At 44.5% G+C, this 26,159-nt stretch overlaps 1 protein-coding gene across 4 annotated transcripts in view; it reads right to left on the bottom strand.

Moving 5' to 3' along the window:
• The window catches only part of IPCEF1 (interaction protein for cytohesin exchange factors 1), a 231,360-nt gene that overhangs the window by 47,765 nt on the left and 157,436 nt on the right, over positions 1 to 26,159 (bottom strand). The window lies entirely within an intron of this gene.

The raw sequence follows: 26,159 nt of genomic DNA, 5'->3' as shown, positions 1-26,159 counted from the left end.
CTGCCTCTGCCCCGTGTCTCCCCTCTTCCAGCCAGCAGCCTCTGCCTTCCTCCTGTCCCTGAGCTCCCCTGCCCGCAGCCTGCCCCCGGTTTCTCCCCTCTCCCAGCCCGCACCTCCCCGTGTCTCCCCTCTCTCTGCCCGCACTTGCTCCCTGCATCTCCCCTCTTACTGCCTGGACCTCCTCCCCACATCTGTCCGCATCTCCTCCCCGTGTCTCCCCTCTCAGTGCCCGGACCTCCTTCCAGTGTCTTCCCTCCCCCCCGGTGTCACCTCTCTGATGACAGCGTGCCCCCTGTGTCTCCCCTCTCACCCGATAACTCCTCTCCGGTGTCAGCAGACAGCACCCACCCCCCCGTGTCTCCCCCAGTGTCTCATCTCCGATGTCAGCAGTCAGCTCCCCCATATCTCCACTCCTTTCCAATGTCAGCAGTTAGCCACTGCCGGTGCTGAAGAAGAAGCAGGGAGCAGTCGGAGGTAAGTAAGATAACCTGGGGTATTGTGGCGGGAAGGAGGGAGAAAGACATAACAGAAGCCCGGCAGTGGGGATAGAACTGGGAGGGATCTTAAAAGATCCCGCTAACTAGCGGTTGAGAGCTACCTCGTGTGGGATACATATCAGTGAGTACTTTGTGCAGCTTGTATATTCCAGCAATATGTACAGTATGCCTGAACATACGGTATATACCCGGTGGATATAGGGCCTGATTCAGAGCCGTTCGCTATTTGCGGTCGTTCGTTCAAAAACAAGGGGTGGCTATTCAAATGATCAGTTCGCAAATTGCAGTCTGTTCACACCTCTAAGTCTGAATGAGCGAGCAAAACATACGCTCGTTTATTTGTTAAAAACGCCCCCTGGCCGCACGCACCATACGTCATGTCCGCTATTTATTAGATTAATCGAGTACATCGACCAGCGTATGAACTGCTCGCTATTCTTGTGGTTGGTTTTTGCTACCACAATCTTGCGAGCAGTTCTGGCTATAAAATAACCCAGTGACGTGGTCAATGACGCTGCTGTATTAATTATGCACACCCATAAAACGCCCGTTTTGACCTTTAAGCACGCCTGCATTCGGATCTCCACTCCCCATTTTCAAGCACCTTCCCCTGTTACCACCCACATACGCCTCATTCTGTCACTCAAAATAGCAGGCATTCGCTATATTGCGAGCACATGAATTTCGGCCGCACTGACTGGTTCGCGCATGCGTATAACGATCCGTACGCATGCGCAGATGTGCGAACATCGCTCGGAACGAGCGTACTGCCGCTAGCGAGTGGCTCTGAATGAGGGCCATAGTCCGCTATTGGGGCAAAAGCATGCGTCAGTGACAGATTATTTTTACCGGGGACATTTCTTCTATATATCTGTACCACTGCATGCTGCAGTTAAAAAAGATATTGTATTAATATACCCACATAGGAACTGACATAAAAAAGTGGGAGATCACTTGGATTACATAAACCAGATTTATTATTTTTGGCAGATCTACACAGGCCAATATTTTCTATGGATTCCTGATCTTACTGCTCTGATCCAATGATTTTTTTTATGGAAAAGGATTGGGAATCATTTTAATTGATTCTAATGCTGCCCATCCACTATGCGATTATACCTAGCGATGGAGCGATAACGACGGTCGTTATCGCTCCATCGCTTGGTAATCGCCCGCAAATCGGGCAGTAAAAGGTTAAAAATGACCAGCGATGTGCGCGCCCACTGGTTGTTTTTAACATCAATCATCGCCCGAACATGACGGTCAACACGACGACTGCCGTCAGGTTGCCATGTTCGGGGATGATTGATCTGCATACACCGAATGTCTGAACGTTCAGTGTATGCAGTTCACCCCGCGGGAGATGACGGCGTCGTAATCGTGCCGTCGTCCCCGCATCATGTAATGGATGGGCAGCTTTAGAGCTCTAGCAGAATTATTGCACTGTATTTTATTGATATCTGTATTGTATGCATTATGTATTAAATTATTTTTCATAAACACGTGTGGTTTTTCAAGCAAGCTCTCCATCTACTTTTTTTAGCTTTGGAGAGACAGCTGATTTTGGGATCAGCTGTCTCCGCGCCGGAGCACTGATGAATTGCTCCGGCGCTTGTGCCGAGATGGCTTATTAATTATCGGGGTCTGTTCAGATCCCAATAATTAACATAATGAATAGACCCCAAAGGCTATGTCCAGAAAACGATGTGTCAACAATATTGTGGGCTGTACAGAGTTGTGAGTACACAGAGATGTGCCTGTTTTCATCTTTTGCAACAATTTTAGGGCTTGTGCAGTTGTGCTCTGATAATGACGGCGGCTATGAAACAAAGGATACGGACAGGGGGGGGTCTAGTTGCAGAGATTCATATTCCTAAGTATACAGGAAAATATACACGTTTCATGCAATCAACCCTACAATCGCACCTGAATACACACAAACATGGCAGTGCATATTAATAGTATAGCATGATACAGCAGAGTAACAATTTTTTTTTTTTTTTTATTATAGTATGGTTGCATATTCCAACATCAGTTAATTCCCCATTAGCGATCAAAATGTGATTGCATTATTCAAATGAAAATGTCAATTACAGTAAGTAATGCAAATAGGTGACCGCGACTTCATATAATATAACTGCAGTGCCAGTAAATTAAGTACTATCTGCTGGAGGGCTCAATACATGGTCAGCCATTCAGAAGCAGCTAGCAAGTCATCATGATCATTGCATGTTATTGCACCAACCATTCAGTATCTGAAATAGATACACATGCTAAACCGCATATTCTTGGATGTGCCATAAAAACACCTTCAATGTACTTGGCCTATGCTTCTTCACCCCTGCCAGCCCCAGAAAATAACAACATGCAAATGTGGAGGAGATCAGCAGCAGCCTCATAGAGGAATGGAAAGGTATAGATCCCCTGGTTTATATCCCCCTCTATGTCCACGTGGATAGTAGGGAGCAACTGATGACGTCAGGGTACAAATACTTAAGGGGATCTATCCACTCGCATTGCATGATGGTCTCTGTAGTTCTAGAGCGAGGTTCAGTGCACCACAGCGATAAGCTCCTAAGCCCACGCCAAACTGCAACTCCCAGCAGCACATCCACAATCTCCTCCTCTCCCAGTGCTGGTTGGATAAATTGTTTGTACAGGGACACACCTTTGGCTACAGGTGTTCCCGGAGCTGCGCGGTAGTGTTGTGAGTGAGGAGTGATGTCCGCATACAGAGGCCAAATCAGCAAAATCAAAGATCCATCAGGCTTACTGATCTCTGTCATCAGGTAGGTGGTGTGGTATGTTACTCCAGCTGCCCCTGATAGGGCGATATTCAGCAATTTAGGGGCACCAAAATGACTATATCTTGGCCCACCAACCCAAAAACGTTGCGGCACGAACTGTCTGTTACAGCATTTGCTAACTCAGGCATTATGCTATGCATCAGTATTAAGTCTGCTTCTTGCTTGACACAGCACATTTTGACTATTCTTTCCTGCTGCTCATCCTGATCTCTGCTTGTCCCGACTATCCCATGTCTGCCCCAATACTGTTTGTTTTTGTCATACTAATCTGCCACCTGCCCTAGCCACTTTTTATGTCCCCAATGAAACCAATAGCCACTTGCCAAGATTTTGGACTGTATCCGCCTATACTTGTAGCTTGTATTTTACATTTCCTCTGATTGTATGTCTAGTATTTCCTATTCTGTATGTATGTGCCAGTCTTTATGATAAACCTATTCTATAGCACACAAGACCTTCAAGCTTAGTGAGTATCAAGGAGCACTATGGGGGAGATATATCAAACCTTCTAAAGAGGACAAGTGGGGCTGTTGCACATAGGAACTTATCAGATTCTAGATATTTTATAGAATTTACTAGATAAATGATAGCTAGAATCTGATTGGGTGCTAAGAGAAACACCTCCACTTGTCCACATGACAACAGAAGTTTGATAAATCTTCCACCAAGTTGCTGTATGGAAAATAGGGGCTACTACTGTTGAAACACATCCCAGGAAACAGATAAAACTTGAAGGACAATAAATAAAAGAAAATAAGACTGAACTTGATTGTACTCTTTGCCCAGAGCAGCCATACTTCCACATAATAAAACTGGGAGATCACACAGCACAAGCAGGAGTGACATGCACTCTGCACCATATGGTTTCCCCCAGCAGGAGTGACATGCACTCTGCACCATATGATTTCCCCCAGCAGGAGTGACATGCACTCTGCACCATATGATTTCCCCCAGCAGGAATGACATGCACTCTGCACCATATGATTTCCCCCAGCAGGAGTGACATGCACTCTGCACCATATGATTTCCCCCAGCAGGAGTGACATACACTCTGCACCATATGATTTCCCCCAGCAGGAGTGACAAGTACTCTGCACCATATGATTTCCCCCAGCAGGAGTGACATGCACTCTGCACCATATGATTTCCCCCAGCAGGAGTGACATGCAAGAGTGCACAATATGGTTTCCCCCAGCAGGAGTGACATGCACTCTGCACCATATGATTTCCCCCAGCAGGAGTGACATGCACTCTGCACCATATGATTTCCCCCAGCAGGAGTGACATGCACTCTGCACCATATGATTTCTCCCTGCAGGAGTGACATGCACTCTGCACCATATGATTTCCCCCAGCAGGAGTGACATGCACTCTGCACCATATGGTTTCCCCCAGCAGGAGTGACATGCACTCTGCACCATATGATTTCCCCCAGCAGGAGTGACATGCACTCTGCACCATATGGTTTCCTCCAGCAGGAATGACATGCACTCTGCACCATATGATTTCCCCCAGCAGGAGTGACATGCACTCTGCACCATATGATTTCCCCCAGCAGGAGTGACATGCACTCTGCACCATATGATTTCCCCCAGCAGGAGTGACATGCACTCTGCACCATATGATTTCTCCCAGCAGGAGTGACATGCACTCTGCACCATATGATTTCCCCCAGCAGGAGTGACATGCACTCTGCACCATATGATTTCTCCCTGCAGGAGTGACATGCACTCTGCACCATATGATTTCCCCCAGCAGGAGTGACATGCACTCTGCACCATATGGTTTCCCCCAGCAGGAGTGACATGCACTCTGCACCATATGGTTTCCCCCAGCAGGAGTGACATGCACTCTGCACCATATGATTTCCCCAGCAGCGGTGACATGCACTCTGCACCATATGATTTCCCCCAGCAGGAGTGACATGTACTCTGCACCATATGATTTCCCCCAGCAGGAGTGACATGCAGTCTGCACCATATGATTTCCCCCAGCAGGAATGACATGCACTCCGCACTAGGGATGAGCGGGTTCAGATTTCTGAAATCCGAACCCCCCCGATCCGAGCAGGGAATAGAGTCCGGCTCGTGTTTTCCCGCCTGACTCAGAACGGAAATCGAGGCAAAACGTCATCATCCCGCCTTCCGGATCTTGCGGGTTTTGGATACTATAAAAGGCCCCCACGTCTGCGCCATTTCTCACTCCGACTGTGGACAGTGAAGAGGGAGGGTGGGAGCTAGGGCTGGCTGGGCTGTGTTATGCTGCTGTTGTCCATAGGGACTGACTGGGCTGTGTTGTGCTGCTGTCATAGGGGCTGGCTGGGCTGTGTTGTGCAGTCAGTTGTCCATAGGGGCTGTGTCCACTCCAAAGTCTATAGGGGCTGGCTGGACTGTGTTGTGCAGTGTCCCATAAAGGCTATAGTCCTAGAGGGGTGCTGTAGTGTTGTCCAGGGGGTGATCTGTCCATCAGGGGTGCTCCCTCAAAGTGCACTCCAAAAAAAATAAAAAATAAAATTTTCTGTGTTTGTGAATTGTGTGCACTGTAGCCGCACGTGCATCAACAAAGTAGCGCCAAGCGTGCGCCTGTGTCATAAATCAAGGGCCGGCTGGATTGACCGTTAAAGGGTGCTGTAACCTCCGAAGTGCACTCCAAACAAAATAAAAAATTATTTTCTGTGTTTGTGAATTGTGTGCACTGTGGTTGCACGTGCATCGCCAAGTGTGCGCCTGTGTTCCATAAGTCTGTAAAAGGGTAGTGTAACCCCCCAAAGTGTGCTCCACAAAAAATAAACAATTCTTTTTTTCTGTGTTTGTGTGCGAAATGTATGCGCAGTAGCCACACATGCATCAACAAAGGAGCAGCGCCAAGCGTGCGCCTGTATCCCATAAGTCTGTTAAAGGGTGGTGTTACCCCAAAGTGCTCCAAAAAATAAAAAACAGTATTTTTTCTGTGTTTGTGACTTGTGTGCGTTGTAGCCGCACGTGCATCAACACAGTAGCAGCGCCAAGCGTGCGCCTGTGTCATAAGTCAAGGACTGGTTTGGACATCTGGTCCTGACTGAAGGACGTGCCAACAATTTCTGACATGTCTACTGTCACTGAATAGGATACTGTCACCACTGACAGAATGGTGGAGGATTACATTGGTGACAGCATCCAAGTAGGGATGTCAGACAGTCCGTACCTGTACTGGCAGGAAAAAGAGGCAATTTGAAGGCCCCTGTACAAACTGGCTCTATTTTACCTGAGTTGCCCCCCCTCCAGTGTGTACTCCGAAAGAGTGTTTAGTGCAGCCGGGAACCTTGTCAGGGAAAGGAGTAGGAGGTTGCTTCCACAAAATGTGGAGAAGATGATGTTCATAAAAATGAATTATCAACTTTTCCAGGGAGACCAGCCTCCAGAACGTACAGAGGGACCTGTGGTGGTGGATTCCAGCGGGGACAAATTAATACTATGAGGATGAGGATGTACACAACACTGAAGAGGGTGAAGAATCGGTGGATGAGGACGACATCTTGCCTCCGTAGAGCCAGTTTGTGCAGGGACAGATTAATTGCCAGCTTGTTTTGTGGGTGCCCAAACGAACCAATCATTTCAGCCACAGTCGTGTGGCAGACCCTGGTGCCGACATGATTGGTTTGTTAAAGTGTGCATGTCCTGTTTATACAACATAAGGGTGGGTGGGAGGGCCCAAGGACAATTCCATTTTGCACCTCTTTTTTTTCTTTGCATTATGTACTGTTTGGGGCCTAGTTTTTCAAACTGCCATCCTGTCTGCCACTGCAGTGTCACTCCTAGATGGGCCACGTGTTTGTGCCGCCCACTCGTGTCGCTTAGCATAGTCATCCAGCTACCTCGGTGCAACCTTTTGGACTAAAAACAATATTGTGAGGTGTTCAGAATAGACAGGAAATGAGTGGAAATGAAGGTTATTGAGGTTAATAATTGCATAGGAGCAGGAAAAGCCACAAATTCTGTGATTTTAGCTGTTTTTATGCTTTTTTTTTTTTACAAAAAATACAGATCCAAAACCCAGAACCCAAAACACGGAAGGGTGGTTTTGGCAAAACCAATCCAGATCCAAAACACGAAGAAAGATCCAGATCCAAAACACAAAAAGTGGCCGGTGCACACCCCTACTCTGCACCATATGGTTTCCCCCAGCAGGAATGACATGCACTCTGCACCATATGGTTTCCCCCAGCAGGAGTGACATGCACTCTGCACCATATGGTTTCCCCTTAGCAGGGGTGACATGTAGTCTGCACCATATGCTTTCCCCCAGCAAGGGTGACATGCACTCTGCACCATATGGTTTCCCCCAGCAGGAATGACATGCACTCTGCACCATAAGGTTTCCCCCAGCAGGGGTGACATGCACTCTGCACCATATGGTTTCCCCCAGCAGGAATGACATGCACTCTGCAGCATATGGTTTCCCCCAGCAGACGTGACTTGTAGTCTGCACCATATGGTTTCCCCCCGCAGGGGTGACATGTAGTCTGCACCATGTGGTTTCCCCCAGCAGGAATGACATGCACTCTGCACCATATGGTTTCCCCCAGCAGGAGTGACATGCACTCTGCACCATATGGTTTCCCCTTAGCAGGGGTGACATGTAGTCTGCACCATATGGTTTCCCCCAGCAAGGGTGACATGCACTCTGCACCATATGGTTTCCCCCAGCAGGAATGACATGCACTCTGTACCATATGGTTTCCCCCAGCAGGGGTGACATGCACTCTGCACCATATGGTTTCCCCCAGTAGGAATGACATGCACTCTGCACCATATGGTTTCCCCCAGCAAGGGTGACATGCACTCTGCAGCATATGGTTTCCCCCAGCAGGAATGACATGCACTCTGTACCATATGGTTTCCCCCAGCAGGAATGACATGCACTCTGCACCATATGGTTTCCCCTTAGCAGGGGTGACATGTAGTCTGCACCATATGGTTTCCCCCAGCAAGGGTGACATGCACTCTGCACCATATGGATTCCCCTAGCAGGAGTGACGTGCAGTCTGTACTAGGGATCGCCATCGACCATTGATGGTTAACAACCTTCGATGGTCGAACGTTTTGTCATTGATGGCAGATATCCATTAATTCTCTGCCATTGATGGCACATAGCTATGCAACGGGCTTCATTTTCTTCCCATGTGTTGGGACACGGAGCCTAACTTTACCTCGCAACACAAACCATGAAGCCCCACCCCCACTTCCTGACTGGCCTACTGCCAGCAAAAATTAAAGATGAAACAATCGATGGTTCCCAGACAATGGTTTTATACCATCAACCACCAATGGTACCATCGATGGTTAACCCACCAATGGCCATCCCTAGTCTATACCAAATGATTTCCCCTTTCCTCCACAGTAAAGATCTCATGAGTCCAGCTTACTTAACTAGATCAAGTAACACAGAAAAAAGGGGGTTTGCCCTCCAGCACACTGTAGCAAAATCAATAAAAAATACTTAAATCCTACATGATAATAGAGATTCAAAGGTATTAGTTACATACATTTGCAAATATATGAATAAGCGCCAGGCCAATCGTCAAGGCTCCTCTATACTGGCGTCCCTAACATTAAGGGGTTCACATCCGAGAAGCAAAGTACCCCCAAAAAATTCCAGCCAAGGACCATCCCCAGGGTATCACACGAAAAGGCAAAAAAAGGGGATAGTGAAATGTAAAGGATAGATGTGTAAAGACCATCGCGACCATCGGACTTGCGATGGAGACCCTGTGGTAGGGTCTCCCTGCCACAAGCCCTGGAGTGATTTTGGCTCTATCAGAACCAAAATCACTCCCACTGACATCACTAGTGATGTCAGCGGGGCCGGCTTCAGACGGTAGGCGCTCCCATGGGAACGCCTCCATCTGGCAGGCACGCCCCCGGCACGCCCACCAAAGGGGGCGTGCTGTCAATCAACATCGACAGCACGCCCCCTTTGGTGCGAGACCCGGAGCGACAGCTTGGCTGTCGCAGTCCGGGTCTCGCGCATGCGCACGACGGAGCTCCCTCTGTCGTGCGCATGCGCAGTGGGGAACATCGACCCACTTGCGAGCGTACTGCCGCTCGCGAGTGGGTCTGAATGACCCCCTAAGTTATCTTTTTTTTGGTTCTACACATATTGTCTATTATGAAGCACAATAAAAAACACAAACATGTTGACAGATGGAAAACTCCCTGCAGATTTGTGTTGTGCCTTTCCCATTCTATTTACTAATTATTAGTTTATAGACATGACAATTAGAATTTCTTATGGCAGCTATTCGCAGAGCATGGTACATTTTACAGTTTTTTAAACCCCATAGAAACCTATGAGGGCCTCAGCTGCTGTCAGAAATGCATGTACTGCATGAGATATCTGCATGCGGTCCCTCCATAGTACATTCGGGGTACACTTAATATTTGTGGATATCCCCAGAAAAAGGGTGTTTTCATGGGAATATCCCACACATATTAATGATTAATGGGCCCTTTAATCTAAGATCTGTAATTCTGGTGGAAAACCCAGAACACAATGAATTGTCAGATTTGTTATGCTATTACGGATTAGTGTTTTTCTGTGATTAAATGTATTAGTTTTACTTATTACTGAGATTAAGGGTAATGTGTAGCCCTTGAAAGGTATCAGGTTACTCATCAAAGCATTAGTTGTAGTTTCCCACATAGCAAGAAGGAAGCAAATGATTTGTTTTTGATGGCTGCTTGGATTTGGTTACGGAGGTAAAAATCCAGAGTGATAAAACAGTCGTTTAATGTATCTCAGCCACCTCATGACCACAACACGTGGGCATGGTAGTACAGTAGCTTAAAATTTTACTTTGAGTGCTAAAGATCTGGTCTCATTACTAAGGCAAAGAATTTAATAGTTATGTACAAAAAGCATCAGGTTAATACAAATTCAAAGTAATGCTGAACATGCATAGCCACAAATAATAAGTAGGACAATAGGACACATTAGATAAATCCAGGCATTAGGCAAAAATATTATTTTGACCTAAAACACATAGGGCTCTATTTACTACAATCCGCATTTTGAATGCAGATTGTAGTGTGATATTACCGACTGAATTCACATTTTGATTTCAGCCAATATCACAGGGATTTACTAAAAATTCCTTGCAGGGACAGAGCTTTATCCCTGTCCCTACGAATCCACACTTATCACGGTATTTTCGCAAAAAATACCATGCATGCCAACATGCACGGTATACTTAGCATGCTTAGTGACCGGCCGTCGCGAAGCCCTCCCGCCGCTAAGCCCCGCCCCCTGCAATCGCGACTCCTCCTCACTTAACTGGACTTGCCTCCGGTGATCCGGCTCCGGTTATGTCCTCCATGGCTCCAGTCAGCTGATCTGCCATCCTGCACTGGGACCCGATCACCTGATGACCGGGTCCCAGTGCAGGATGGGAGACCAGCTGACCGGGGGTAGGACATCACCGGAGCACCGATCTCCGTTCCCTGGATTCAGGGAAGTAATTTTTTTTTTTTTTACTATTTTTTTTTTTTTTTTACCAGAGTGGTCTGTTTAGACCACACAGCTGATCACTGGGGCCGGCTCCGGGCTCTGCTCTGCCTGTGTGCTGGGCTGCTGTAATGGACAGAGAAGGGAGGGGGGAGTGTGCCGGACCCGGGCCCCCGCTGGCTCCTCAGGAAGCTCGGGCAAATAGTACCCGCCCACCCTCTCGACGCCCCTGACTTTAAGTGATACTAAAATAATGTGAAAAGGGTGAGAAAACACCCTTTTTCACTTTATTTATTAACATTATTTTTACTAAAATAGAGCCCATACTGATGTTTGATCAATTTGGTAAAAAAATTGAATTCCTATAAATTGACCTAGAGTACAAGCAGGGGTGTAACTCTGTATATGAAGACCCCATAGCATCACCCAATAGTAAAACATATATATAACACATGTAACTTTGACAAGGAAGATGGGCCCCCCTCAGCTCTGGGCCCCATAGCAGCTGCAACCCCTTGCACCTATGGTAATTAGGCTTATGAGTAAACAATTAATCTATTTGTGTTATTTCAAAAGGTATCTTGAAGTTCAGATTATGCTGAATTATCTTTAACCAAGTAGAGTAACTCTAAAGATTATTTATTGTCTAGGTATTCTATAGCACCCACATATTCCGCAGCACTTTACAGAGAATATTTGGTCATTCACCTCAGTCCCTGCCCAAGTAGGGCTTACAATCTATATTCCGCCTCACATGTACGTCCACACATATACTGTCCACAAGGGTTAATTATTTTGTCACAATCCCATTAACCTACTATCAGGCTTGATAAGGATCATCACCTTATCCAGCCTGAAAGCACCAAAGTGCCACCTGGAGGTTGAAGAAAGACACATTTATATAGAAAGTGGTTTGTACTTAAGTTGTTATTTTCCTGAATGATGTTGATGAACTTGAAACTTAATGTTTTTTTTTCTATTTTTCTAAACATGTCATGAGAGATGAAATTGGAAAATATGCAGAAAAGTCAAAATGATTTCTACAGACATAGAACTATAATCCATGGTGCATTAGCTCTGTAATTGTACCTATACACTAATGAAATACTTTATGTCAGTTACTTAGCAACAAGATGGCTTGGGTACTTTCAGTGGTTTGCAGCATGTAATTTTATTTTCTTACTTTCCACTCCAGTGATCACGTTATTACATTTCATAAATTTTCATGACTCATGCTAAAGGCAACTCTATGATATATGCACATTGAACACACACTATATATGCATATACTGCATACACATGCTTCACAAATACTGTAAACACTAAGGGACATATTTATAACAATCCACATCTCAGATGCATTTGTGATGCAATTATTTAGATTCAATTCACAAAGTTAAATTTGCAAATATAGCATGAATTTATTATAATTCACATCCCGGGACAGAGTTTGCGAGAAAGCTCTGTCTCCCTGCACTTTTTGCGCCAGCTACCCCTCCGCTGTGGTCCTGCCTCTTCTATGCCCCTGCCCCCCTACCTCCTCTCAGGGCCACCAAGTACCACGCCAGGCCCGGGTGACAGGGGGCGTGGCCTAATCACGGGAGGCGTGGCCATGTCCCCTTAGGTAAAAAAATATAGAAAAAAAAATAGGAGTTATGGTAACATACCTTTGTTAACTCTTTTTCTTTGAGGTCCATGGGGTCCACAGCCAATACGTTGAGGTATGAATCCCGATTACCAAACAGTTAAACGAGCTCTCTGCTCCCAGGATGCACTGGGTCCCTCCTTCATATACCCTGCCTCTGGCCCCAGGTAGCCAGTTCATTACCAAGCTCAGGCAGGCGAAGAAAAAAAGAACCCATGCTCTCTAGACCAGTCTCTCATAGAGAAAGGAAATTATAGAGATACCCAAAACCACAGGTGCGTTAGGGTGGGTGTCCTGTGGACCCCATGGACCTCGAATAAAAAGTTAACAAAGGTATGTGATACCATAACTCTTATTTTCTTCTTCGGGGTCCATGGGGTCCACAGCCAATACATTGGGGATATCCCACAGCAATAACCTTTAGGGGCGGGAATGCTCCTGTGTCTCAGAAGAGAGGAGAATCCTGCACCCGAAGGAGGCATCCTGAGATGCAAAAGTGTCAAATGCATAGATCTTCACAAAAGTATGGATGGAAGACCATGTGGCTGCCCTGCACAATTATTCAGCAGAGGCGCCCCAGCAACCCACCCACGAAGGTCCCACTGACCGTGTGGATGTACCTTACTGAATCCAGCACCACCAGACAAGCCTGTGTGTATGCCTGAGAAATTGTCATATGAATCCATCTGTCCAGTGTCTGCTTATCGGCTGGCCATCCACTCTTATGACAGCCATACAGTACAAAAAGGGAATCAGACTTCCTCATGCTGTTGGTGTGATCCACATGAACATGCAGCGCACGGACAACATCCAATGGAAGCCTCACCTACCGAGAGGCTTGTAGTCTGAAAGCTGGGACCACAATTTCTTCATTTATATGGAATCAGGATACCCCTTTGGAAGGTATCCCGCCCTAGTACGAAGTACCGCTCTATCCCGATCAAGTATTAAATGGGGAAGCGGAAGGAAAGTGCTGGAAGATCAGAGACCCTACAGCCGAAGCGATAGCCAGGAGAAACGGTCTTCACTATCTACCACGTTAGGTCTACTGATTTCAGGAGTTCGAATAAAGGAGCCTGAAAACCAATGTCAGACCCCACGGGCTATCGGGGGGACAAAGGGAGGCTGACCCTCGGAACAGCCTGAAAAAAATGTTCTAACATCAGGCCATGGGGCGATCCTTCGCTAAACCAACCGAAAGTGCAGGAACCTGAACTCTCAGGGTGGCCAGATGCAGACCCCGGTCTAAACCAGTCTGATGAAAAGAACACACTCAAGAGACCCTAACCACCCTAGGATCACATTTTCTCAGTTCACCCCGCTGAACATATGAGTGCCAAGTTTTGTAATAAATACAGCCAGAGGTAGGTTTCTTGTCCTCTGAATTGCAGCAATCCTTTCCCTTTAAGACTTTAAGAGGTCTGAAGAACCATGCCGTCCAAGATAGACGAGAAAGGTCTGGATTCAGGAAGGGTCCCTGTATTAACAGGTCCGACCTTAGCAGAGGAGGCCATGGAGTGTCTATGGAGAGACTGTGCAGGTTGGTGAACCAACGGCTTCTGGGCCAAGCAGGGGCTATCAGTATTATTGTTGTACTCTCCTGTTAACCCTTGGAAGAAGGGACAGCGGGTGATGCAAATATGCCAGTCTGAAGTTCCACTCTACTGCAAGAGCGTCCACAAACTCTGCTGCAGGATCCCGGGTACCCTGTGGCTGTGACTCAAGGCCATGAGGTCTACCTCTGGAAGACCCCATCCATCCACAATGCTCTGAAATACCTGTGGATGAAGAACCCACACTCTCTGGCGTGTATATCCTGCTGGCTTAGGAAGTCCACTTCCAAATTGAGGACTCCTGGTATGAATACAGCCGATCTCGCTGGAAAATGACATTCTGCCCAAACAGAATGTCTGCCACTTCCGCCATAGTAGCCTAGCTCCCTGTGCCTCCCTGATGGATGAGGCAATCTGCTGCGGTGGCGTTGTTAGATTGTACCTAGACCGGCCTGCCCCTTTAGCATCTCCTGAGCTTGAACAAGCTCTCCTGAATACTGTCCTTAGTTCCAGGATGTTTTATGGAGAGACTGCTTTCCGTTGTCTTCCATTTTCCTTGAAAACGTGTGTCGACCTTTCTCTGCTCCCCATCCGCAGAGGCTGGTATCATCCAGATCCAGAACGGGCGACCCTTGTTGTGACAGTACATCTTTGATGGATAGATGCTCTTCTGGTGAGAGACAGATCGTCTGTGCTTTTATTTGGAACCCCGGCCATACCATGGCCGTGCAAATAAAAGCTCCTGACCGAGAAAGACTGCCTTGAGACTGGCTTCAAGGCTCTCATCAGTGGAACCCTTAAAGGCGAATGCCGATGGTACTGGAAAGGGATATAAGGCCTCAACCTTTCTGGTATTATGGATTTTCCTGTGCGGAGAACTCCATACTCAAGTTCCGATCAGGTGCTCAGATTTAGGAAATTGAGCTTTCACAACTTTCTGGAGTTAGAATACTGGAGCCTTTCCTTATACTGGCTCCACAAGCACAGCTTTGACCCCTCTGATCAGGGAGGAGACGTACTGTTGGAAGACGGTCTTCCTCTCTTGAGACAGTGACTCTTGGGAGAAGACCCATGTATCCCCCTATACACCAGAAGATGTACCAGAATCTGAGGGCTAGATGGAGCGTGAGACCGACCGCCTTCTGATTTTTTTGGCTGTACTGGCCTAGCTGCTTGCCGTAGTTGCTGAAAAGCTGCTGAGGACGAAGTCACATTCTGACCCGAGTGAGTACACGTCCTTCCAGGACAGATGCATAGGGGGCCTAAACATGGTAGGTTGCAGCTGCTGAAGGAACCCCATCATCAGGGCCAGCGATGGAGCCGCCAACCTGTCCACAACCTGCGCCATGATCTGGTAGTGACTACTGTGGTGACTCTTCAGAACAGTGAACACAACATTGCACCTGTATTAAATCCTGTGAGGACACCTCCATCGCCCCTTTCTGTGGCCTGGCCCATGTGAGGGGCCGACCGTCTGGTCTTGACTGCATAGATCTAGCAGCTTGTAGCGATTGTTGAACGGCTACTGAAGATGATGCCCTGCCTCGACCAGCACACATGTCCATCCATGATGGAACATAGAGGGCATAACCATAGGGGGCTGCTGCTACAGGTCTTACATGACACCAGCCCAGGGGCTCCAGCCACCTGTCTTACCATTTCATTGGACATAACAAAGTTATCCAACATCTGAGTATCAACGTGACCATCGTTTCACACCCACTATATCCCACACATCTTTGTAGAGGGTTAAATGAAGAGAAACAGCAGTGATAGGTTATGCTGACAAGGCAGCATAGTCCAGCAGGTTTCATAAGTCACATGCAATGCACACGGATATTTAAATTTGATATATACATCTATATAAACATATCCACATGTACATACACACTAAGCTCTCTAGACAACTGCCAAAACACCAGGTAGGACCTAGAGCTCTGTATGACTTGATCACCGCAAGGGAGGCATATAGGGACTGCCCCCACCTCCTGAGCAAATAGCCGCCACAAGCATCCGAGTGTGGTCTCTGGCTGACTCATATAAAGGAAGATTCTCCCCTTATACATATATACATACATATATACATACACACATGCAATAAGTTTATAGTCAACTACTAACAGCCCCAAGGCTAAGTAGGACATCAAGCTCTGTATAACCTGGCCATCCAAGGAGAGGTATACAGGGAGATGAACCAAGCCTCCTGAAAACATTTGCACGTAACCCACAACAAGTGTAGGTGTTTCTGTAACCACTTTCACAGAAACATGTGAAGCACTCTCTAACCCCTAACACCGCAGTTTAGGGGTTTAGGAAGAAAAAAGTAACACTTTCAATAGTAGCATAAGTCACATAAAATCCCTGCCTAAATGATCAGTTTGGCAAGATCTACATGCACATTTTTGTCTCAAATAGGTACTGAATCACAAGCAACAAAAGTTGGTAGGATTCCAGTGTTATACACTTTTCTAGTAATAAGGCATAATCAGGGATAGGCCAATTTACCTCCCCCCCCTCCCCATCAGTACTCAACTGCAGCGGAGTCTTCCTAATTATGAGAGAGGGGTGATGGGCAAAGCTCTAACCAGCAGGGCCATGGCTAGGGTAGTGCGGCCGGTGCCATCGCACAGGGCACCACAGGTCAGGGGGCGCTGTTTGGGCCTGTCAAATTTCTGTTTATTATCATTCTTGCTTGTAGCTTCCTCTTTTTTCAACCCAAGCATCTCCTGGCCTTTACCATCTCTTCCCTGGCCCTTCCCCATGAAGCCATGGCCCCTTTTTGGGTGCATTATGTCCCTTTGAAAAATGAGGGGGGCGCCAATGCTCTTTCTGGCACAGGGCACCAAAAAGTCTAGTTACGGCTCTGCTCACCAGTACATGCAGCTGGGGGCCAATTGGAACACTTCCTCTACAAAAGTAACAATGTAATGTACTCACCTTCACACATATTTAGTAAATGTGAAGTACCGTTATACTGACAATCTTTCAGAAAACAAAGGCAGCATAACTCAGCAAAACTTAAAGCATTTAAGCAATATATTTGCCATAGGCTCTTAATCAACTACAAAAAGCACACCAGCTTAGTAGGGCATTGAGCTCTGTACAACATGGCCACTAAGCAGAGGCATTTTGGTCCATAATCTGGGAAAAGGAAACCCAAGGGAGCTCCTGTCCAGAAGCTGGAAGGTTTGCCTGCTTAACACAGTGACCACATAATTCACATTGTATGAAATCCTGTGGAGGAACCCCCGCAATGCAGGCCATACAAAACGCCAGAACAGGGGCTTTTGCCACCGTCTTTCAGACTCTTTAGACATAATAATGACAAATTCTGAGTACACATGTGATTTTGTTTCACCCCAAATACTCACACACCTGTAGTAGAGGGTTATAGGGAGAAAACAGCAGTGATAGGTTACAAACTGACAGTTTTTCAGGTATAAAAGGCAGTACCACACATAGCAATTCAAATTGCATGCAATGCATAAAATACACCTTGTGAGCGTATGCAATTTTAAGCTCTTGTCACTACGAACAGCCCTAGGCTTAGTAGGATAGAGAGCTCTGTATAACCTGATCCAGCAGTAGGAGAGGTATACAGGGAGACTGATCCAGCCTCCCGAGTGTGCAGCAACTGAGAGCACCTGAGAGTGGTCTCTGGCTGACTTATATAGGGGAAGCTGGTAGGAGCAACCCACATTCGCTCTGAACATCTAGCTGAGCCAGCGTGTGGATCGGGGGAGGAGCCGCCGGGGAGAGTGAGCTCCCTCCCTCTCTCAGCACCCCTGCCTCCTCTGTGTCCACTCACATCTATGCATCCCCTCCGTGATGAGTCTGTCCCTGCCCTTCTACATAAGCCGCAATAAAGTTTTACTTGTGAGGCAGCGTGATGTCACGCCGCACCACTAAATGAGAGAGGAGCCTCGACACAGAGTGTGGTGTGAGGACTGAAGAGCCAGAGTAGCCAGAACAGAAGAAGGAGCGAGGTTACTAAGGTAAGTGATTCTTCTTACATTATTGCAGCATGTCAGATGTTGCAGATGTGGGAAGTGGGACTGGCTAGGGGGCTGCTTTGTTCTTTGGTTACTTTCTCCCCGCCAGTGGGGGAAGGGGAGAAGGGGAAGGGAGTCCTTGCCTATTTTGTTAATCCCGGACCCCACAATTCATGATGGCAGCCCTGGTGGTCAGAGCAGGACAGGAGATTCTCTCCTGCTCACAAAACGTGCACATTTATGGATTTTCTCCAACTAGATAGCAATGGCAGCACCCTGCAGACATCTAGTCCTATAATTTCAGAGGGATAATATCACATACATGGGAACAAGCTTTTTTACACTAATTACAGGGAATTTCCCTTGAAGAAATGAATAAGATTTTGATATAGAACAGTTTATTATACAAATGCTTAACATTACAATTAGAATCTCTATAGACCTTATACTGTGCTCCATCATTTATTTTTTTTGCATTCTTTAGAGCAGGGGTGGGGAACCTTTTTTCTACAGATGTTAGAAAAAAGGTATTATTTGCGGGCCCATTGCAGGCCACGCCCCCTCAGTGTGATGTCACATGGGGCGGGGCCACAATCCCCGGTGATTACAGCAATTCCCGGAGCATCCTAAGGATGCTCTGGGGAGCTGTAAGGGCAGCGGTGTGACTGTCTGAAGTGTCCTAAGGACGCTCCAGAAGGCACTGCTGCATAGATTCTGGCTGCAGGGTACCATACTAGGCACCCTGCTAGCCAGATGATGCTAGCATAAAAAAGCTCTGAGGACAAGACTAAATGATCCCGGGGGCCTCATACGCAGGGCCGGCCCTAGCCCAAATTCTTTGGTAAGTGAGTAGGTTTTTTGGCGCCACCCTATGCAGTGCCCGCGGTAGTGGTCCCCCCTGTGCAGTGCCCCTTGTGCCCCCATTAGTAAGCTTATATAGTGCCCCCAGTAGTAGTCCCCCCCCATGCAGTGCCCCATTAGCGGTCCCCCCTTGTAGTGCCCCTAGTAGTAATCCCCCCTCTTGTAGTGCCCCTAGTAGTCCCCTCTTGTATTAGTCCCCCCATTGTTGTGCCCCCAGTGGAGGTTCCCCCCAGTAGTAATCCTCCTTTCAAGTACCCCCAGTAGTAATCCCCTATTCTAGTGCCCCCAGTAGTAAACCTCCCTTCAAGTGCCCCCAGTAGTAATCCTCCCTTCTAGTGCCACCAGTAGTAATCCTCCCTTCAAGTGCCCCCAGTAGTAATCCTCCCTTCAGGTACCCCCAGTAGTAATCCCCCCTTTAAGTGCCCCAGTAGTAATCCCCCCTTCAAGTGCCCCCAGTAGTAATCCTCCCTTCAAGTACCCCCAGTAGTAATCCCCTCTTTAAGTGCCCCCAGTAGTAATCCTCCCTTCAATTACCCCAGTAGTAATCCCCCCTTCAAGTACCCCCAGTAGTAATCCCCCCTTCAAGTGCCCAAAGTACTAATCACACCTTGCAGCCCCCCCCCCCAGTAGAGACACACGTAATAAAAAAAAAAAAACACTTACCTGAACCCCCGTCGCTCCTGCTCCCGCTGCCGCTATCAGCTACTCCCGACCATTCTCCAGGGCCGCTTTGCATTATGGGAGAGACTTCATGACGTCATGAAGTCTCTCCCATTACCCACTGCGGGAGCCGGAAGATGGCTCCCACAGTGGGAGCAGCAGCAGCAGCCGATGAGAGTCTGACGGACTCTCATCAGCTGCTGAAACAAACACACAGCTGCCGGCACCGGCGGCTGTGTGTTTGGCACTGTGTAGCGCTGACCGAACTCTGTCCGGTCAGCGCTACACGCGCGGTGCAGCTGTGTCACAGAGACACAGTCTGCACCGCTGTAAGCCTCTGAAATCTGCATGGTCGCGGCCGCGGCGCCCTTCACTATGTGGCGCCTTACGCGGCTGCGTACCATGCGTAACCATAGAACCGGCCCTGCTCATACGGCCCCCGGGCCTGAGGTTCCGTATCCTTGCTTTAGAGCAATGATGAGGTGAAAGAATAACATACATTATCACATTTTAATAATAAATTGTAGATAAATTGTAGATGAAGTTATTAAAAAATACCAATATTAACTAATTAAATAGCTACAGCAGCAGTCTAATGGGCAACTGCAGTTGCCATGAAATAGTGTACATAACAAGGAGAAAGTGTGCTTATCACTATAAAACAATAATGCGGCCGACACAGCATATAAAAAGAATCGCTATTTACTTTCATTCTTAAATACTACAATGCATATGTATGATACATTAAAATAAATCATATCTGCACCTATCAATTTAAAAGTTGTTAGTTCTTGCTGTGTGTCAAGGGAGCAGGCGTTGCATGATAAAACACATATATGTCTGGCTCCACCAAGCATCTTGATTGTCAACAAAGAATAATAAAAATATAAAATACTGTAAAATAAAAAATTTAAAACATATGCAATATAAAAATATTTGGGTGGGACAATAAGTAGACATTTTCATCCAATAGTCTATCCACAAGGACTACTGTATGTTGCTAGATCAGATAAGACGAAAGATAGCCAAGGTGAGGGTAGAGTAACTTATTTTTAGAGGCAAACTATTGCTATGTATTATTGGCATTATTGGTGAAGGCCCTCCTCTGGCATGCCTGCCTGTTTTTAAATATATCCGTCACTATAAGTAGATTACAGTTGGTGGTTGGGTGGTTTAGAGTTGCCACTATGACAAGCCTTTCAACAATTAATGAATCATGAAAACAAGTAAAATTATCATTTCCCACAAGTGCAGCAGATTAATTGTTGTTTTTCATGTCGGGTAACATTGTTGTCCCATTTTATTCAGACACTCTCAAGGGCAGGAGACGGTTGCTTATTGCAAGGAGTATTTGTTGGTCCTTGCAGGCAGTGTAAAAGTGCGACCCATGTCAATAAGGACATACATGCATTGGTTTAGGAAGTCACAGCAAGTTTGGAAGGAGAGATGTGAGTAGGGCTTGTAATGTCCCTGAGATTTTCCAGGGTACACGTGAGCTCAACGTCCATATGTTCTGCGGCTTCATGCTGGGGTTCTGAGGATAATGACATACTGTAGGTTGTGTGTGTTTTACTATTACATTGTCAACATTTGGAAACATGGTTTTGTTCATTCAGCTGCCGGAATGATGCATTTTAATTCTCAGTGGTTTAAAGGGGTGAGGTGCATCATGTTAGTCATACCAAGAGTATCTGCAAAGGCTGTTTAAAATGGAATTACAAGCAGCTTTAATACTCAGTGGAATGGGCGTTTTAGCCTTACTCAACAAAATGACACAAAAGTATTGTAAAAGACGCATCCTACGGTTTGGATGTACAGGGAAAATCATATCTAAGAGGCAATAAATGACTAACTATTTAACAAAAACATTACTTCTGAATCAGATACATATTCATCAGATAATACATCTATGAAATGAACCATCTATATTACAGCACAAGCCTGTTGTCACTATCTATCATGGTGAATACATAATTAAAAGCAAATGTATTATTATTATTATTATTATTATTATTATTATTTCATCCTGCCATAAATAAAATACTTTTGTAAATTAGGTGTTTGTAAAGGAAGAGGACAAATGGTGTACTGTATAAAGAAGTTACTCTGGATATCTAACAAGGACACGAAAAATCTCTGGGAGTCATGTCAGTGCAACATGCCCCCTGTTACCTCCCAGGAATGCTCACTGAAAATGCCTCTGTGTCCTTTTGGCAGTAACCATTGGGAAGCATGCACAGTGCATCTCGGAAGCCTGCGCAGACTGAAAACATTCTTGCATGCGGCATCGACATAGCGGGCATCTCTGAATCAAACCTGCAAGCTCACAGACCCTAATACAGAGATTACACACAAGAAATACTGTAATCAAACTCTTTATAAAACACACATAACAGCTTAAAAGGAAGTTAAGAACTGGCAGCACATGAGTAAATCAATTGAATTCATGAAAATTAAAATGTGGTCAATAGGTCTTTTTTACCAGCATTGCATTTCTTTTTTTGAAACTTGTAAGTCTGAAGGGCAAAAAAGTGTAGACATTGTACCCCCATAATCAATAAGCGCGTACCTGGGAACCAATCTACCAGCCACAGGTTATACGGAACCTGTTATAGAAGAGTCCAGGACTTTTACACAGAATTTCTGTTTCTTGCTTCCCTTCTTTTGCTTTCTGAAAGGAGGCTTGCTTGTACAAAGGATGTTTTTTTATTTGACGAATTCATGTATTTAGACAAACAAGTGGGACTGCGCGTAATAGAATTCAGGCTGTGAAATGGCAGAGGGACATATAACAGTCATAGGTCCAAATAATCCTGGCTTTAATCACATATAAAGAATCATAAAAGACACAATAAAAGTACACAATGTAATATAAATATATGCTAATATGTAAGATACTAGTATCTATTTTATATGCATATAAAAATCAATCCAGATTAGCATTTAGGCATTCAATATATAATATAGAATGTTGTCCCTCAGGAACATATCATACTAAAATGTGAGTGTTATTCTCCTTTTATCTTAAAGCACATAAAAGTTCATCAATAGATTGTTTAGCCTCCACTTCCAAAACAAGGGAATAATCCATGAGAAATTGTTTGCCAGGGATTAGAAGTCACATATATTATGTCCATCTCAAAAAAATAGGAGGCCTTTTGTGTGGTAATAAAGTGGCTCCTGCAGTATCACAGTTAATGCCCGCATTAGGTGTATCTGGTCAGCAGAGTTTTTCCAGGTGGCAGCCTGAATAGGGCAGCCCTGCACCAGCAGTCCTATTAAACTCCCGTATTCTCCAGATAATCCAGCTGCACAAAATCACCTGGGTCGGCTGTGCTTGTAGCAGTGTACAGCGTGTGCGCTTGCCGTGCCTCCTTCGTTTGCTAGTTGTTGGACCAGTTACATAGGAGTCCACAGGCGCAATTCGCCCTTACATATGAGGGCTTTATCAAAGAGTGATGATGGTTAGACTTCCTTCTTCTTATATACCCGCACCAAGGCAGAATGATTGGAGCAAATGTTCAGGATCATTAGTTAACTCAGGTGAATTTGTACCTGTTAATCTTGATTACTCTGAGATTCAATATACACAGGACAATGCTGCTCAGAATCATTGTAATACCCACATTATGCCAATGTTCCATAGTGTATGCAACTTACATCAATGTAGGATAAAAAATATTTATTTAAAAAACAAGCATATATAAAACGCAACTTATACATATAGATTTAGGTAAAATCTGACTGCTATATTCAAAATAATAAATCGACAACTTTAAAATAAAAATTAAATATCTGTTTGATTTATTCTCCTATCTTGGAACCGATCCCCTGATCTTATGCACACTAGGCACTCAATTTTACCTCTACACTACAGGAGTTTCAGTTACTAATGTTTATCACTATGTGACTCATATTCAGTCCATGTGTTCGAATTAACATAACACCATTATATTTAGTTGCTACATATAAACAAGAAAAATGCAACTATTTGTTCACAATAGAAAATAGAAAAATGTTTCATTTAGATGTAAATATGTGAGAAACAATTAGAACAGATTTCACAAATGTACTCCTTACTCAATAGTTTGCCTGTTAAGAAAATTGGAATGAAACTATATAATGTACTCTCACCATATCACAAGTGAAATACCGCGAATCATAAACAGCATACCCCGAAACCTAAATAGCTCTCATGGACATAATATAGTCCACCTCTCCACAGAAAAGGAAAAAATATCTAAATATACATAAAATGATATAAAGTAATAAATAATTATAAATAAATACAAAAATAAAATATAAAATAAAATGAAATAAAATATAGATATAATTTAACAAAGGCTGAAAGAAATTCCTTAAGAGAACTGGAAAGAGACCATTCTTTGGTCATACGTAGTGCTGATAAGGGAGGGGGGTTGTTCTGATGACAAGAGATGACTATCTTAAAGAAGCATCAAATAAACTAAACAACCCCTCCTTCTATCGTACACTATCAGGAGATCCCACTATGATCTTCCAAGCAGAATTTAAACTGATACTCATGAGAGCCCTGCGAGAAGAAACAATTTCTAAGGAAGAGTTTTTTTTTCTTTTATTGATTATCCTGTTATACATATTTTTATCACATTCCCAAACTTCACAAGTCACTCACAACACCTCCTGGTAGAACGATTTTTTATGGAATTGGGTCCCTCACTTCTAATTTGTCAGTTTATTGATTTTTTTCTACAGAAATTTGTCATAGCCCTAAAATCACATATTCGTGATATTATGCATATTTCCAATACTATTAAAGATATATTTTGTAAGAAAGACTATATGTTTCTATCATTAGATGTATAAGCCTTGTACACACATTGCGCATGATTTAGGTGTACAGGTGACAGCATATTATTTGGAGAGAGATTTAGAGATCTCCCAGGGTCTAAGAAAATTCCTAATAGATTCTATCACTTTTATTTGAAGCACAATTATTTCACGTTTGAGGAAGTGTTTTATCTACAGGTGGTGGAAATGGCCATGGGCACCAGGTTCGCTCTGAGCTTTGCAAATTTAAACATGGGAAGGTTTGAGGAGGAATTTATTTGGAACGGCCCGTTCAGAGTGAATCTGGTGTTCTATGGCCATTATATAGATGATCTGTTTATTATTTGGAATGAGGATCAGCACACAGCACTAGAATTTGTTTGTAGCTTAAATACCAATAATTATAATTTAAAATTTTCACATAACAGCCTGAATAGAGAAAGGAATGATCTTTTGGTTCCCAAAAAAGATTCTATTAAAAACAGTAGTGAACATCCCACAGAATCAATAATTTGTTTTGTTTCCAAATATAATAACAAGGTTTCCCAGATTAGAAACACTTTTATAAACAATTTCAATATTCTAAAACAAGATGCCATTTTGAATGATGTAATGAAGACTCAACCCAAAATAGTGGTTAGGAAAAATAGAAATCTCAAGTCGCACTTGGCCCCAAGTGGACAAAGAAAAGTCCCACAACCTGTTTTGGGACAAGGAACTTGGCTTAGTAATACAAATGTGATCAAGGGGTGTTTTAAATGTGGCAAAAGTAGATGTCTAACTTGCAAATTTATGGCAAACAGAGTATACAAAGTGATATACAATTAAAGTAAGGAGTCGTTCCCTATAACAGAGTTTATTAACTGCAATTCCAAGTATTGTATCTATGTGCTGCAGTGCCCATGTGGCCTGCAGTATGTAGGTAGGATAACGCGGACCTTTAAAACAAGAGAACATTGTCTAAATATTATGAAAAAAATGCAACATCATAGTATCTCTAGACACTTCTGTAGTGTCATAATGGAGATTCAGAGGGCTTGTCTATCACCTGGGTTAGAAATATCAAGAAAACACATAGAAGTGGATACAGTATAGATTGTTATGCTCCCAAGAAGCATTATGGATCTTCCGGCTGCATTCCTTATATCCCGCTGGCCTCAATGAAAACATTGAGTTTGAATATTTCTCTTAATGAGAATATAGTCTTCTTGTATAATAGTTATGAATGAACCAAGTTTTTGGGTATGAACATGCTTGATGTATTTGGAAGAAACTTCCTTTATAGATCTTCATAGGGGGGAACCAAAAATGGCATATATGTTAGCCTTGATGCTAACAAAAAAAACCACATTAGTGCGTAGAGGAGAATAAAATTATTCTATATGTATAGCACATCTTGTAACAAAATAAGTATCTGAACAGACTATCTGGGGGATTCTTTATATGAACGTTACTAATATAGGTTCAAGATACCGGGTTTTGTTTTTTTGTGTTCTGTTTTTTGTTTGTTGTTTATCATTTATATCTATATTTTATTTCATTTTATTTTTGTATTAGTAATTTATAATTATTTATTACTTTTTATAATTTTATGTATTTTTAAATATTTTTTCCTTTTCTGTGGAGATGTGGACTATAATATGTCCATGAGAGCTATTTAGGGTTTGGGGTATGCTATTTATGATTCGGGGTATGTCACTTGTGATTTGGTGAGAGTATATTATATAGTTTCATTACAATTTTGCCTTAACAGGCAAACTATTGAATAAGGAGTACATTTGTGAAATCTGTTCTTATTGTTTCTCTCATATTTACATCTAACTGAAAGCCCCCATTGATTGTGCAAATGCATC

This window comes from Taudactylus pleione, unplaced genomic scaffold (assembly GCF_031769625.1).
Source record: "Taudactylus pleione unplaced genomic scaffold, aTauple2 ptg000473l, whole genome shotgun sequence".
In the NCBI taxonomy this organism is placed as follows: domain Eukaryota; kingdom Metazoa; phylum Chordata; class Amphibia; order Anura; family Myobatrachidae; genus Taudactylus; species Taudactylus pleione.
The sequence above is the reverse complement of the archived record's forward strand: the minus strand, read 5'-3'. Positions and strand labels throughout refer to the sequence as shown.